General features: G+C 42.3%; 1 long non-coding RNA gene across 1 annotated transcript; it reads left to right on the top strand.

The window, feature by feature from the left end:
* Positions 1-278: 278 nt before the first annotated feature.
* Positions 279-11,290, top strand: LOC125096348 (uncharacterized). Its single transcript, XR_007126144.1, has 3 exons — positions 279-323; positions 1,111-1,193; positions 11,133-11,290. It is a non-coding gene; the product is annotated as an uncharacterized LOC125096348 (long non-coding RNA).
* The last annotated feature ends 1,084 nt before the right edge of the window (positions 11,291-12,374 follow it).

The raw sequence follows: 12,374 nt of genomic DNA, 5'->3' as shown, positions 1-12,374 counted from the left end.
AGAGGCAGGGCTGAACTTGATGTGAGTCAAAGAGGCCCTACATGCCCCTCGTTTGGTAACAGTGACAACCTGTACATGCATGTGAATTGGTGAATATAGGTAAAGTGCTTAAGCTAACCAAAGGCATGTTTGAATATATTTTCTTTTGTTATTTCAGAAATAGTGCAGGACAAATAATACTATGTATTCAGAATGCGTAGCACAGAATAGAAGTTCTAGAAGCTTCACATGCTTCCATTTTCCTTTCTGTAAAGAGAAGCAGTTGGATGACCAACACTGCTCCATTAAGGGGAAAAACATTCAATTGTGCTGTGTAAGTTCTGGTAAGTCTGTTAAATGAAACAGTAGTACTTTAGAGTTGTGTTTTATAATATATTAATTTATCTCTGAAACATAAATAGCCCGGGGAAATGATTCATGCATATTTGGGAATAATGGTTTGCTGGTTGGTTGGTTGGTTGCTACTGAAGAAAATCAAATTGGGAAGCTGATTAATAAGCTGTAAGAGGCTGCTGAAATGGGATCTCATGACAGTTTGATGTGTGAGAGTTCTTCAAAGCATCTTTCGTCACGCACTGTCAACACAGGGGCCTCCACACAGATTCCCAGTGGTTAACGAGCTGCGCTAAGCTGCTGCTGCCTTGTTTTCTTTGTGGTGGCCAACTGCTTCCCCAGGTTTCTGTCATTCTGTAGTGCAGCTAGAGCAAGCAGAGGAAGCGGAGGGCTCCCTAGGTCTCAGCAGGAGACCGGAAATCAGCAGGGAGCGCAATAAAACTAGCCCTGTGCCTGGAGATGTGTTTCCCACCACTTCCCACTTTACGGGGTTCCATGCCTCCATTCTTTCTCTCAGCCTGTGTTTCCAAGAGGTGCTATCCCAAGTATTTTCACTGGGAACAAGGGGTGGTTGGTTTTGTGCTTTTCCCACATTTCCATACATTTGGGGTACTTATATTCTGGTGGGGAGTTCTTTGCTATCTGCAGACTCCAGAGCAGCCTTTCTGTAGACATTTCCCCACACAGGTGTATAAAATAAGAGGGATGGAGAGAAATGTAGAAGTGAGTCAGCAATTACACTGTATGTATGTGCTTATATTTCTGTCATTTGTGCAGAGCCCCCTTTGTCCTAATGGTGTACAGATCACAGGATGGCTCTTGGTCAGAGGCCAGTCATTTTCCAAACTGCATTTTATACTGTGAGTATATAGAGCTGTGTTCTCATGATGGTTAATTTTGTGTGCCAGTTTGACTGGGCTCAGGGAGACCCACATAGTGATAAACCTTTGCTCTGGTTGTCTGTGAGGGTGTTTCCAGAAGAGATTAGCATTTGACTCAGTGGGCGGCCTAATGATGATGCTCTCACCAAAGCAGGTGGGCCTTAGGCTTTACAAGGAGAGCATGAAAGGAACAAAAATGAAAAGGAAGTGGGAAAAAAAAGGTAGAGGAAGGGCTGGGACATCCATCTTCTGTACTCAGATATCAGTGGTCCTGGTCTCAGGTCTTTGGACTCAGACTGAGTGACACCACCAGCTCTCCTGGGTCCCCAGCTTGCAGTAGCAGATCGTGGGACTTCTCAGCCTCCATGACCACAGGACCCAATGCCAGTTATAAGTCTCTTCTGATGCCTCTAGGGGTCTCTTACTGGTTCTGTTTCTCTGGAGAACCTTGACTGATCTGGGCCAGCCACATCACCTTTGATGATGGAGGAGATAGTTTTCTCAAGGCTGTTTGGCTGATTGATTATATGCTGGCCTGGAGAAATAATATTCATTGCATAGTAGTACCAAGTCATGTTAATTATGTACACTTACTGTGGTTTCTTTAACTCTGATGAGATCCACCTGAAAACTCTTCATTTTATTTTGAGAGAATTTTTTTTTTAAATTTTTTATTTTTTTCAGCATAACAGTATTCATTATTTTTGCACCACACCCAGTGCTCCATGCAATCCGTGCCCTCTACAATACCCACCACCTGGTGCCCCCAACCTCCCACCCCCCACCCCTTCAAAATTCTCAGATCGTTTTTAGAGTCCATAGTCTCTCATGGTTCACCTCCCCTTCCAATTTCCCTCAACTCCCTTCTCCTCTCCATCTCCCCTTGTCCTCCATGCTATTTGTTATGCTCCACAAATAAGTGAAACCATATGATAATTGACTCTCTCTGCTTGACTTATTTCACTCAGCAAAATCTCTTCCAGTCCCGTCCATGTTGCTACAAAACTTGGGGATTCATCCTTTCTTTCTCTTTTTTTTTTTTTTTTTTACAGCTTTATAAACATATATTTTTATCCCCAGGGGTACAGGTCTGCGAATTGCCAGGTTTACACACTTCACAACACTCACCATAGCACATACCCTCCCCGATATCCATAACCCCACCCCCTCTCCCAACCCCCTCCCCCCATCAACCCTCAGTTTGTTTTGTGAGATTAAGAGTCACTTATGGTTTGACTCCCTCCCAATCCCATCTTGTTTCATTTACTCTTCTCCTACCCCCTTGACCCCCCATGTTGCATCTCCTCTCCCTCATATCAGGGAGATCATATGATAGTTGTCTTTCTCCGATTGACTTATTTCGCTAAGCATGATACCCTCTAGTTCCATCCACGTCGTTGCAAATGGCAAGATTTCATTTCTTTTGATGGCTGCATAGTATTCCATTGTGTATATATACCACATCTTCTTTATCCATTCATCTGTAGATGGACATCTAGGTTCTTTCCATAGTTTGGCTATTGTAGACATTGCTGCTATAAACATTCGGGTGCATGTGCCCCTTCGGATCACTACGTTTGTATCTTTAGGGTAAATACCCAGCAGTGCAATTGCAGGGTCATAGGGTAGTTCTATTTTCAACATTTTGAGGAACCTCCATGCTGTTTTCCAGAGTGGTTGCACCAGCTTGCATTCCCACCAACAGTGTAGGAGGGTTCCCCTTTCTCCGCATCCTCGCCAGCATCTGTCATTTCCTGACTTGTTAATTTTAGGCATTCTGACTGGTGTGAGGTGATATCTCATGGTGGTTTTGATTTGTATTTCCCTGATGCCGAGTGATATGGAGCACTTTTTCATGTGTCTGTTGGCCATCTGGATGTCTTCTTTGCAGAAATGTCTGTTCATGTCCTCTGCCCATTTCTTGATTGGATTATTTGTTCTTTGGGTGTTGAGTTTGCTAAGTTCTTTATAGATTTTGGACACTAGCCCTTTATCTGATATGTCATTTGCAAATATCTTCTCCCATTCTGTCAGTTGTCTTTTGGTTTTTTTAACTGTTTCCTTTGCTGTGCAAAAGCTTTTGATCTTGATAAAATCCCAAAAGTTCATTTTTGCCCTTGCTTCCCTTGCCTTTGGTGATGTTCCTAGGAAGATGTTGCTGCGGCTGACGTCGAAGAGGTTGCTGCCTGTGTTCTCCTCGAGGATTTTGATGGATTCCTTTCTCACATTGAGATCCTTCATCCATTTTGAGTCTATTTTCGTGTGTGGTGTAAGGAAATGATCCAATTTCATTTTTCTGCATGTGGCTGTCCAATTTTCCCAACACCATTTATTGAAGAGGCTGTCTTTGTTCCATTGGACATTCTTTCCTGCTTTGTCGAAGATGAGTTGACCATAGAGTTGAGGGTCCATTTCTGGGCTCTCTATTCTGTTCCATTGATCTATGTGTCTGTTTTTGTGCCAGTACCATGCTGTCTTGATGATGACAGCTTTGTAATAGAGCTTGAAGTCCGGAATTGTGATGCCACCAACTTGGGCTTTCTTTTTCAATATTCCTTTGGCTATTCGAGGTCTTTTCTGGTTCCATATACATTTTAGGATTCTTTGTTCCATTTCTTTGAAAAAAATGGATGGTACTTTGATAGGAATTGCATTAAATGTGTAGATTGCTTTAGGTAGCATAGACATTGTCACAATATTTATTCTTCCAATCCAGGAGCATGGAACATTTTTCCATTTCTTTGTGTCTTCCTCAATTTCTTTCATGAGTACTTTATAGTCTTCTGAGTATAGATTCTTAGTCTCTTTGGTTAGGTTTATTCCTAGGTATCTTATAGTTTTGGGTGCAATTGTAAATGGGATGGACTCCTTAATTTCTCTTTCTTCTGTCTTGTTGTTGGTGTAGAGAAATGCAACTGATTTCTGTGCATTGATTTTACATCCTGACACTTCACTGAATTCCTGTACAAGTTCTAGCAGTTTTGGAGTGGAGTCTTTTGGGTTTTCCACATAGAGTATCATATCATCTGCGAAGAGTGATAGTTTGACTTCTTCTTTGCCGATTTGGATGCCTTTAATTTCCTTTTGTTGTCTGATTGCTGAGGCTAGGACTTCTAGTACTATGTGAATAGCAGTGGTGATAACGGACATCCCTGCCGTGTTCCTGACCTTAGCGGAAAAGCTTTCAGTTTTTCTCCATTGAGAATGATATTTGTGGTGGGTTTTTCATAGATGGCTTTGATAATATTGAGGTATGTGCCCTCTATCCCTACACTTTGAAGAGTTTTGATCAGGAAGGGATGCTGTACTTTGTCAAATGCTTTTTCAGCATCTATGGAGAGTATCATATGGTTCTTGTTCTTTCTTTTATTAATGTGTTGTATCACATTGATTGATTTGCGGATGTTGAACCAGCCTTGCAGCCCTGGAATAAATCCCACTTGGTCTTGGTGAATAATCCTTTTAACGTACTGTTGAATCCTATTGGCTAGTATTTTGGCGAGAATTTTTGCATCTGTGTTCATCAAGGATATTGGTATGTAGTTCTCTTTTTTGTTGGGATCCTTGTCTGGTTTTGGGATCAAGGTGATGCTGGCCTCATAAAATGAGTTTGGAAGTTTTCCTTCTATTGCTATTTTTTGGAACAGTTTCAGGAGAATAGGAATTAGTTCTTCTTTAAATGTTTGGTAGAATTCCCCCGGGAAGCCGTCTGGCCCTGGGCTTTTGTTTGTTTGGAGATTTTTGATGACTGTTTCAATCTCCTTACTGGTTATGGGTCTGTTCAGGCTTTCTATTTCTTCCTGGTTCAGTTGTGGTAATTTATATGTCTCTAGGAATGCATCCATTTCTTCCAGATTGTCAAATTTGTTGGCGTAGAGTTGCTCATAGTATGTTCTTATAATTGTCTGTATTTCTTTGGTGTTCGTTGTGATCTCTCCTCTTTCATTCATGATTTTATTTATTTGGGTCCTCTCTCTTTTCTTTTTGATAAGTCTGGCCAGGGGTTTATCGATCTTATTAATTCTTTCAAAGAACCAGCTCCTAGTTTCGTTGATTTGTTCTATTGTTTTTTTGGTTTCTATTTCATTGATTTCTGCTCTGATCTTTATGATTTCTCTTCTCCTGCTGGGTTTAGGGTTTCTTTCTTGTTCTTTCTCCAGCTCCTTTAGGTGTAGGGTTAGGTTGTGTACCTGAGACCTTTCTTGTTTCTTGAGAAAGGCTTGTACCGCTATATATTTTCCTCTCAGGACTGCCTTTGTTGTGTCCCACAGATTCTGAACTGTTGTGTTTTCATTATCATTTGTTTCCATAAATTTTTTCAATTCTTCTTTGATTTCCTGGTTGACCCATTCATTCTTTAGAAGGATGCTGTTTAGTCTCCATGTATTTGGGTTCTTTCCAAATTTCCTCTTGTGATTGAGTTCTAGCTTTAGAGCATTGTGGTCTGATAATATGCAGGGAATGATCCCAATCTTTTGATACCGGTTGAGACTTGATTTAGGACCAAGAATGTGATCTATTCTGGAGAATGTTCCATGTGCACTAGAGAAGAATGTGTATTCTGTTGCTTTGGGATGAAATGTTCTGAATATATCTGTGATGTCCATCTGGTCCAGTGTGTCATTTAAGGCCTTGATTTCCTTGTTGATCTTTTGCTTGGATGATCTGTCCCTTTCAGTGAGGGGAGTGTTAAAATCCCCTACTATTATTGTATTCTTGTCGATGTGTTTCTTTGATTTTGTTATTAATTGGTTTATATAGTTGGCTGCTCCCACGTTAGGGGCATAGATATTTAAAATTGTTAGATCTTCTTGTTGGACAGTTCCTTTGAGTATGATATAGTGTCCTTCCTCATCTCTTATTATAATCTTTGGCTTAAAATCTAATTGATCTGATATGAGGATTGCCACTCCTGCTTTCTTCTGATGTCCATTAGCATGGTAAATTCTTTTCCACCCCCTCACTTTAAACCTGGAGGTGTCTTCGGGTGTAAGATGAGTTTCTTGTAGGCAACATATAGATGGTTTTTGTTTTTTTATCCATTCTGATACCCTGTGTCTTTTGATTGGGGCATTTAGCCCATTAACATTCAGGGTAAGTATTGAGAGATATGAATTTAGTGCCATTGTATTGCCTGTAAGGTGACTGTTATTGTATATTGTCTCTGTTTCTTTCTGATCTACTACTTTGAGGGTCTCTTTTGCTTAGAGGACCCCTTTCAATATTTCCTGTAGAGCTGGTTTGGTATTTGCAAAATCTTTCAGTTTGTTTGTCCTGGAAGCTTTTAATCTCTCCTTCTATTTTCAATGATAGCCTAGCTGGATATAGTATTCTTGGCTGCATGTTTTTCTCATTTAGTACTCTGAATATATCATGCCAGCTCTTTCTGGCCTGCCAGGTCTCTGTGGATAAGTCTGCTGCCAATCTAATATTTTTACCATTGTAAGTTACAGACTTCTTTTCCCGGGCTGCTTTCAGGATCTTTTCTTTGTCACTAAGACTTGTCAATTTTACTATTAGGTGACGGGGTGTAGATCTATTCTTATTGATTTTGAGGGGGGTTCTCTGAACCTCCTGGATTTTGATGCTTGTTCCCTTTGCCATATTGGGGAAATTCTCTCCAATAATTCTCTCCAATATACCTTCTGCTCCCCTCTCTGTTTCCTCTTCTTCTGGAATCCCAATTATTCTAATGTTGTTTCGTCTTATGGTGTCACTTATCTCTCGAATTCTCCCCTCGTGGTCCAGTAGCTGTTTGTCCCTCTTTTGCTCAGCTTCTTTATTCTCTGTCATTTGGTCTTCTATATCGCTAATTCTTTCTTCTGCCTCATTTATCCTAGCAGTGAGAGCCTCCATTTTTGATTGCACCTCATTAATAGCTTTTTTGATTTCAACTTGGTTAGATTTTAGTTCTTTTATTTCTCCAGAAAGGGCTTTTATATCTCCCGAGAGGGTTGCTTTAATATCTTCCATGCCTTTTTCAAGCCCGGCTAGAACCTTGAGAATCGTCATTCTGAACTCTATATCTGACATATTACCAATGTCTGTATTGATTAGGTCCCTAGCCTTTGGTATTGCCTCTTGTTCTTTTTTTTGTTGTGAATTTTTCCGCCTTGTCATTTTGTCCAGATAAGAGTTTATGAAGGAGCAAGTAAAATACTAAAAGGGTGGCAACAACCCCAGGAAAATATGCTTTAGCCAAATCAGAAGAGATCCTGAATTGTGAGGGGGGAGAAAGGGGAAAAAAAGGGGTTCAGAAAGAAAGAAAAAAAAACTATTAAAAAAAAGAAAGCCGATAAAGCAAAAATATAAAAAGAGGAAAAAATATATATATATTAGATAAACTATTTAAAAAACGTTAAAAAAAAGAAAACGGTAAAAGTTAAAAAAAATTTAGCAGAAGAAGAGAAAAAGAAAAAAAAATTGGAAAAGAAAAAAAAATTAAATTAACTGCAAGGCTAAAAAATCATGGGGAGAAAGCCATGAGTTCCGTGCTTTGCTTTCTTCTCCTCTGGAATTCCGCCGCTCTCCTTGGTAGGTGAACTTGGTCCTGGCTGGGTTTCCCGTTGATCTTCTGGGGGAGGGGCCCGTTGTAGTGATTCTCAAGCGTCTTTGCCCCAGGCGGAGTTGCACCGCCCTTACCCGGGGCCGCGCTGAGTCATCCGCTCGGGTTCGCTTTCGGGAGCTTTTGTTCCCTGAGCGCTTTCTGTAGAGTCCGGAGGACGGGAATAAAGATGGCGGCCTCCCGGTCTCCGGCCCGGAGGAGCCGAGAGCCCGGGGCCCCACTCCTCAGTGCGCCCTCAGAGAACAGCGCCAAATGACTCCCGTCACCCTGGCCTCCGGCCGCGCTCCGAGCTGACCGAGCCTGCGACCGGTTCAAGGCAACCCTGAGCTGAGAGTCACTCCTCAGCTCTGTCTCTGCAGCCGGCTTCCCCGTTCTAATACCGGTAAGCTCTGCGACACTGAGACACCCCCGATCCTTCTGCGACCCTGCGGGAGCTGAGGCCGCGCTTACCCCGCCTGGGCTTCACCCCAGTTAAGCCTCTGGAGCGATGTCCCTCAGCGGAACAGACTTTTAAAAGTCCTGATTTTGCTCCGTTGCTCCGCCGCTCGCCGGGAGCCGGCCCCTCCCCCCGCGGTCGATCTTCCCGTCACTTTGGATTCACTTCTCCGCCAGTCCTACCTTGCAGAAAGTGGTTGATTTTCTGTTTCTGGAATTGCTGTTCTTCTTCTCTTCAATCTCCCGTTGGATTTGTAGGTGTTTGCAATCTTTAGATAAGCTATTTAGCTGATCTCCCGCTACCCGAAGTAGTCTCAGCCTGCTACTTCTCCGCCATCTTGACTCCTCCCCCTTGAGAGAATTTTTTAAAAACTATTTCTTCTTTATTGAAAAGGGAACTGACTTCTGTTGGGAGATGTCTTGCCAAGAAGTGTGACACTGTGACGTTTATTTTCTATGCTTCCTTTCATTATGTTTGGATGGGGGTTTAGATAGGCTTGAAATCATGTTCTGTCCTGCAACAGGAGAATGACACCATTTTCCGTCTACTAGGAAATAGCAGGTGACATATGGGACACTGCTCCTGGGCTGAAGAATGTCCCTGCGTAGAGTACTCAACAATGACACGCACATATCCTGTCTCCACTTGCTGAGCTATAGCAAAGCAGAAGCCAGACTTAAACTGGCTAGAATCTCATGACATGCTGTACCCACGGGTCCACCACAGCTGACCTCTGATTTGGAGAAGATGGAACAGAGAGTTGGAGCTGGGTAGGCATTGCAGGGACCTGCCCACCCTCCATGCAGGGGAGGACACAAGGCCCAGACTCCTGCACACAGGTTTCCAGCAAGGACAGATGCCAGCAAATAAACTTCCATTAACAAAGGTCATTATTTCCCAAAGTCATCATGTGTGGTAGCAATGGATGTCAAGTCTGGGATTTCTATTAAGTCCTATTCTTCACAACTTTAAGTCCAAGGCAGATGGCAAAAGCCAAAGATGGGATATTTTCTCAGTGAGCTCATTTACAGGGAGGTCATTGGTGAAATGATTGAAGTGCTCAGAAATAAAGACATCGGTCTGAAGTCTGGTCATTCCCGTGCATGTCTCGAGGTGAAGCTGGTGTGCTACACAATTCCTTCATCATACAGATATAAAAATTGCTTCATGAAATAATCATCTTCCTGATTCCATGGTCACACCATCTCTCCTCCCTGCTGGAGTGTGGTGGTAATGACGCGTAGCTTGCCAGTTTGGGTTTGCAATGAAGACTTGTGTCTCCAGTATCACTCTGCCCTCTTCTTGCAGTTCTCCTTGATCAGAGCCGGACAAAAGTGGTGGATTACAGTGACAAGCTGCCAGTGTGTCCCTTGAAATTCACCTTGATTTCCATATTCACTTTGGGTCTTCCCAGGAGTAAATGAGAGCACAGAGAAAGAGCACCCTTGGATAGCTCTTACTGTGCCCTGTCCCCAGAGGACACCCCCTGAAGATTCAGTGTCAGTGTAGTCGGGATGGCCTTGTCTCACCATAGCCAAGGAGCAACTGAACACATTTGCAGCAAAAGCAGCTACAGGAGACAAAGTAGGTCCTCTGCCCTCATCAGGGCCACCCACATCCATCTCGGCCCCTTCTCTTGGTTACTGTCTTGTTTGCCTGAAGTCTACTTTCTACAGACTTTTTCTAAATCTTATCTTCATTGGATAAAATGGCTTATCAACTGGCTTCCTATTGCAACCAGGATAAAATTCTGCATCTTTTCTCTATTTGGAAAGTTCCATTTCCAACAAAATGTCCTTCAACTGCACCCTCGAAGACACACCGGAGCCTTCTCAATTACAAGGGCAGCATAAAGGTTGTAGGTTTGGGACAGAGAGGGAGACAATCTGCTCTGTAAAAGCACTTGGCCTCCACATTTGGTCTGTGCTGGGAGTAAGACCCAGGAGAGTGGAGTAGATTATGGGCTTTGGCCTTAGGCAACTCTGGACACAATTTCTGCTTCATCAGTGTCTACTTGTGAGCTCCAGCTTCCCTGGGGCCTCACACATTAATTCCTTTCTCCCCATGAGGATATGTGGGATAGGGAAAGGGACACATTGGCCATACATGTGCAAGGATAGAGTTCAGGAGTGGTAATATTGTGAGTGTAGCTGGCCAATTCCCCCAGTTCTCCCCTGAGGGAGATAGAGTGTTCACGAGAAGTTAGGTGAATGAGCACAAAGCACGATTCCATTACACGCACAGCTGCGCCCACACAAGTGTGACTCACACATAAACACACACATGCATACGAGCGTCTAGCAGGAGAGTGACAAGGGCCAGGGTGGGAAAAGTCTGATCTGAGATACTCAGGAATCCAAAGGAAGTGTTAGCCATGCTCACTCATTTGCACACATTTTAGAAAATGCCAAGTTAGTCTTTGGGAGTGGGGCTTTTAAAGTCTCGTGTAAATAAAACTCCACAGTTACTCTCTTTACTTATTTTAACTTCAAAAAGAAAGAAAATATGCTTAATAAAAATGTATGTCTAATTCAAGAAATAAGTCCCAGATGGAATAATTGACGCACTCCCACTTTTTGTTTGTTATTTGTGCTCCGCATAAGAAGATGACACCTGCCATTTAAGAAGATATTATTTTAATCTTTTAGAAAAGATTCAAATTATAAGGGCACCTGGGTGGCTCTGTCTGTTAAGCATCTGACTCTTGATTTCAGCTTGGTTCTTGATCTCAGGGATGCCAGGTCAAACTCCACACAGGGCATGGAGCCTACTTAAAAAAAACTTATGTAAGGTAAGGTTAACAATGTAAGGTTAAGTTTAGATATTTTAGAAAAAAGATGAGTGCCACTGCATGGCCCTGCCTCAGACTCAGCACATTGCCACACGTGCTATACCCTTCTCCTTCCCTACCTTCCAGGCCCCAGCTGACACTGGTCAATAGCAGAAGACTGAAAGCTCTCCTCTCCTGTCAGATCCAGTACAAGGCAAGGATGTCCACCCGCACCACTTCTACTCAATATAGTACTGAAAGTCCTAGCTAGAGCACTTAGGCAAGAAAAATTGGAAAAGAAGAAATAAAATTATTTCTGTTTGTATATGGCATGATCATGTCAGTAGGAACAACCGTAAGGACTCAATAACAAAAATTTTTGAAGTAATAGAAAAATTCAATGAAGTTGCAGGGTAAAATATTAACATATAAAATATCATGTTCCCATACACAAACAATGGATTATCCAAAAAGGAAATTTTTAAAAATCCTATCCACAATAGCAACAAAAAGAATAAAACCCTTGGGAATTAATTAATCAAGAGGTGAAAGACTTACACACTGAAAATTATAAAATGTTGATAAAGGATATTAAAGAAAACAGATAAATGGAGAGACATATGAGTTCATGGGTTGGAAGAATTAATATTGTTAAAATGTCCATACTGCCCAAAGCCATCTATACATTCTATGAAGTCCCTCCAATCACAGCTTATATAGAAATGGAAAATATAGTCCTAAAATGTGTATGGAACACAAAAGACCCCAAATAGCCAAGCAACCCTTTTTTAAAATTTTTTATTTATTTATTTTAATTTCTTTTCAGTGTTCTAGAATTCATTGTTTATACACCACACCCAATGCTCCATACAATACCTGCCCTCCACAATACCACCACCAGGCTCACCCAGCCTCCCACCACCCTCCCCTCCAAAACCCTCAGTTAGTTCCTCAGAGTCCACAGTCTCTCATGGTTCGTCTCCCTCTCCAATTTCCCCCAACTCCCTTCTCCTCTCCCATCTCCCCATGTCCTCCGTGTTATTCCTTATGCTCCACAAATAATCGAAGCCAAATAGCCAAGCAATCTTAAGCAAGAAGACAAAGCTGGAGACATCTCATTTCTTGATTTGGAAGTATATTACAGGACGCCTGGCTAGCTCAGTTGGTTAAGCAACTGACTTCGGTTCAGGTGGTGATCTAGGCATTCTGGGATGGAGTTGAGCCCTGTATCTGGCTCCCTGCTCAGCAGAGAGTCTGTTTTCCCACTCCCTCAGCCCCTTGCCCCACTCATGTGCACTCTCTCTCTTGCAAATAAATAAAATATTAAAAAAATACATTACAAAGTTAATCAATCAAACATGGAGCTGAGAAAGTTCCAGACAGAGCTGG

Source organism: Lutra lutra, chromosome 3 (genome assembly GCF_902655055.1).
Source record: "Lutra lutra chromosome 3, mLutLut1.2, whole genome shotgun sequence".
Lineage (NCBI taxonomy): Eukaryota > Metazoa > Chordata > Mammalia > Carnivora > Mustelidae > Lutra > Lutra lutra.
The sequence above is the reverse complement of the archived record's forward strand: the minus strand, read 5'-3'. Positions and strand labels throughout refer to the sequence as shown.